The sequence below is a fragment of the Brassica oleracea genome, chromosome C3 (assembly GCF_000695525.1).
Source record: "Brassica oleracea var. oleracea cultivar TO1000 chromosome C3, BOL, whole genome shotgun sequence".
Classification (NCBI taxonomy): domain Eukaryota; kingdom Viridiplantae; phylum Streptophyta; class Magnoliopsida; order Brassicales; family Brassicaceae; genus Brassica; species Brassica oleracea.
Genome location: NC_027750.1, coordinates 34,346,779 through 34,351,289, shown reverse-complemented (window position 1 = coordinate 34,351,289; position 4,511 = coordinate 34,346,779). Strand labels below are relative to the sequence as shown.

At 30.5% G+C, this 4,511-nt stretch overlaps 1 long non-coding RNA gene across 5 annotated transcripts; it reads right to left on the bottom strand.

Annotated features, from left to right (window-relative positions):
* Positions 1 to 1,761: 1,761 nt before the first annotated feature.
* LOC106332601 lies at positions 1,762 to 3,337 on the bottom strand. Of its 5 annotated transcripts, XR_001268125.1 has the most exons (5): positions 2,978 to 3,337; positions 2,839 to 2,882; positions 2,658 to 2,738; positions 2,454 to 2,572; positions 1,762 to 2,389 (listed from the first exon to the last, which is right to left on the bottom strand). It is a non-coding gene; the product is annotated as an uncharacterized LOC106332601 (long non-coding RNA). The 5 variants fall into 5 exon arrangements; XR_001268124.1 differs by having other exon boundaries at positions 1,762 to 2,198; positions 2,284 to 2,738; XR_001268127.1 differs by having other exon boundaries at positions 1,762 to 2,198; positions 2,289 to 2,738.
* Positions 3,338 to 4,511: the final 1,174 nt, after the last annotated feature.

Genomic DNA, 4,511 nt, shown 5'->3' with positions numbered 1-4,511 from the left:
AACCATGGATCGCAAAATTTGAATGTGAGACTTTTAACAGTTTTAGTAATTTATAGTCATTTTTAAAAATTAAAAATATAAAATACACAGAAAAATCTAAATTTTTATAACATGGTTATTATGTTTTTTTAAAATTATTTTAATAGTTTTAAATTAAACAAATTTGATAGAAGATACATTTTTTTTATCAGATCTTTATTATTCAAAATCATTAATTGTCATATATATTTTACCCACATTAGCAATTCCGTAATCTTTATTTAAGAAAATAATAAGTGACATTAATAATGAATTTATGGTTAGTTTAATAAAAAGCTTATTATATAATTAGATGGACCAACCTATTTCTCTAATAATTCTAAGAATCATCCTAGTGATGACATGTGGCTACAAAAAGAAGTTGTAATGTTTCACAAATAATATATAGGGGATATCTATTTACTGAAATTGATAACTAAGACATTTGGTAATAATAATTTCATTCAATTTTATTTGTACTGTATCGATCTTTACGTTTTATAAGAACAAAATATCAAATTAATATGCTATAGACAAATCCACAATTTCAAATCTTTTGAAAACATTCATGTTCATGCAACCAAGTGCTTAAAATATACTCTCTCCGTTTAGATATATATAATAATAGGGTAAAACCCGCCCTACGGACAGGTAAACAAGTGAAAACAATCAAAATATTATGAAATATATAGTTAAATAAAATAATATTATATTGAATATTTTGTTACTCTTGTTGATTATAATATTTTGTTTTATTTTAAACTTTTATGATATAAATGTCACTATTTCACATTTTCATCAACATTTTTTTATTATAATCAATAAGTTAAATGTATTAATTTACTCAAAACTTTAATTTAAATCAAACATTTAATTATAATTTATTTATACCTGTAATATTTTTGTTTCTAAATCTATTGAAACTTATAGTTTCTCTTATACATTTTATTTAATACATATTAATTTTGTGATTTAAAAAATAAAATAAACGATTCACTATAACTTTTTTAATAGTTAGCTAGATAGTATACAAATGTAATATTGATAGTTACTATATAAATCTGAAATATTTAAAATCAAAGCCAAACTGGCGACTTGAAGGAGATGAATCGAGTTGACGGAGGGAGAGGCTGTGAAGAAAACGAAGAGAAGAATAGATTGTGAAGCTTGAGTTAAAGAAATCAGAGAAACTGCAAAAGGTCAAGGAAAAATGAATTGAGTCCTACTTTATGTTTGTTATACTGGATGTTTGCCATTTATGTTATTAAACAATGATCATTTGATGTTAGATATGTTCAGGCGATACAATACTATGATTTTATTATTAAAAGTCAATTTACTTTGTGATTAAATATTTTATATTTGTTTAAAATAATATATCTCAATTTTAAAATATATTATATGATATTTTTTTTATCAACTAATATATTATATGATATAATTTCGGATCAAGTCACATTTTTTACCAATTTTTTTTAAATATAATCACATTAGTAAAAATTCAACGTTCAGGAAAAAAAAATTACAAACTACAAGTCCGAGAGTAACTCTACGGTACCTACATAATGAATTAACAAAATAAATTAACTTTGTAAATGATAGAGAGAAGGGGAAATTAAAAGTGATAGGATACAACGTTTTCCTCACCTTTTTATTACTGTGAAAACGATTTCGCTAATTTTTTCATTCTAAGGTATTTTTTGTGTTAGATGAATTAAACAAATATTTTTCTTACTCAGTTAATTAATGATAAAATACTACTATTTGTTTTCCTCACGAAAAAGAAGAAGAAGTATTGTTGAAACAAAATGAATTATATACACACGCTTGGTTCAAAATAATCAAAGAAGTTGCAATCATTAAACTGGCAATTAGCAGGATTTTTCGCATTCAACATGTGTCACCAGCTTTTGTCTTGTTCTCTGGTCCACTCTTGTTCAGCTTAGAAGTAGGCTGTTTAGTTTTGCTGACAGCACCAGGCATGTCGGGTGATCATCACCTTCTCAGCGTGGACTTATGAAGGTTAGAGTTGGATTTATTTGAGCATTTTAATTTTGAATCCAGATACAACACAACCTGGTCTACAAAACGCTGAACAGGCGGACGTTGGTTGCCGTAAGAGATTCTGGGCACAGGGTGCAGGTGTAGAAGTTCCCTTGCACGCAGCTCTCCCACAATGCCTACAGAAGATAGTTGGCCAGTTTTTCACTTTTCAGCTCAAGCTCAATCACTTTTAACTTCCAAGCATCAGTCATTTACTGTTACCCTACTGGTTGGGAAGAGAGCGAGGAGGAGAACGAACATAACCGTCCAGCTTAAGCACATGTATTGAACATGACAGCTGAAGTCGAAGAAACTTAAGCATTTGTTTCTGCATAGAGTATTGATTAATTTTCAAAGTAAATCAACAGAAAATTCTAGCAAAAGTGTGTAACCTGTAAGTTTATCTGGTGATAAAATCTACTAAACCATTCAGGAGTTTAGTCCATGTTAGCCTAATCGATTCAAAGAAACCTTTACGATGAGTTCCTTGAATTTAAAATAGATTAGTAACCTGAAGGTTTATAAACACATCAATTAATGATCCGAGAAGGAATTTCTCAAGAATGGATTTAAAACTATAGAGGAACCTGAGTTACATTGTCGAGTACAGTAGCTGTCATTCTGAACTGATACTCTGCTCTGTCCCCTTCTCTGAACTGAGAATCCTTTAAGTATAGCTACATACACAAAGAAAACAGAGCATATGTTATGCAAGAAATCAGGGAACTGTAAGAGAAACATTTAGATTTGCTATGGTATAAGTTTTTTTGTAAGGACCGGTTCAGTCTATAAGCACCAATTGACCCTTGGACCAGCGTAGACTGCAAAATATTAAGTTGATTTTCAATTCCCAGCTTTCGAGAGATGAAGCAGAAATATGGAACAAATACAGCTAACGAAGTTGATTAATGGTTACCTTCTCATCGAGGAAGACGTGAGCTCTCGTCCTTTCTTCACATTCCTAGCCTCCCAAAACCGCAGAAAACGTGTAACAACTGCATTCTTATGGTACTCTTCTAGGGTTTTTAGGCTACTATAATTTGAAGAAGATTTGTGATTTCTCATGAGCACTTTGATATAGTAGCATCCGTTGATGTGGGAGGTGAGAAGTCGGCATTGAAGAACAGATATTGGGGTTAATTGATTGCACCCATCATCAATAGGAGTTATTCCGTCACCAGAATGAAGGGGATCAGATTCGAGGGGGGCTACGCAGAGCAGAGAAGAACTCTGATCTGCACATTGTTGGTGGGCTTAAAATTTTAGTTTTTTCTGGGTTTAGATTATTTGAAAAGCCTAATATTAGATTTTTAGTTCGGTACTCGATAGTTATTAAAGAGAGCATGACAGGTGTCAACAAATGCCCTATGCTAATAGATAACGTGGATTCATGAGGAGAGACTCAAGGCAACTTTATTGTATTAGATATTGGATGTTTGCCATTTATGTTATTAAACAATGATCATTTGCTGTTAGATATGTATGTTATTAAACAATGATCATTTGAGGTTAGATATGTTCAGGCGATACAATACTATGATTTTATTATTAAAAGTCAATTTACTTTGTGATTAAATATTTTATATGTGTTTAAAATAATATATCTCAATTTTAAATATATTATATGATATTTTTTACCAACTAATATATTATATGATATAATTTTGGATCAAATCACATTTCTTACCAATTTTTTTAAAATATAATCACATTAGTGAAAATTCAACGTTCAGAAAAAAAAAATTACAAACTACAAGTCCGAGAGTAACTCTACGGTACCTACATAATGAATTAACAAAATAAATTAACTTTGTAAATGATAGAGAGAAGGGGAAATTAAAAGTGATAGGATACAACTTTTGTTGAGCTGAACATGCATATACCCGGCTTCCTTAGAAATAGTTCCATCTCATGTGTGAACCCGATCAATCAATTGTACCAAAACAGAGTTGATCAATAATAAAGATAAACACAGTGAAGCTTGTTTGTTTATCAAGCGGGCAATAGTTTTAATCACAAATCGTTTATACTGCAGTGCTTCCACTCCTTCTAAATTCTGAACCTTCATAAGCATTAAATAATTCATAAACGTTAATTAAGATGCAATGATAACCAAAAGAAGCATTTTGAAACTATTACAATAAAGATATAGGAAAACCAAGAGAGAGATGGATACAATCAGTGTAAGTCTTTCACCGTTGCTTTCACCAAAGCAAGATTGAACAAAAAAGACAGTTACAGGAGAGATGATAACTTTTCAACCTCTTCTGTTAAAGTCCATGAAGCAGGTGATCATATGTAAATGCATCAGACAACAGTTTAGACCAAGCAATATAATAAAACTTTAAGAAGCATAGTACACAACCTTGGAGGCTTTAACGATGGCATGATGGATTTCACCAGAAGCAGAAGAACCAATAGCAACCTGCATCACTTTGCTTGAGCCGATG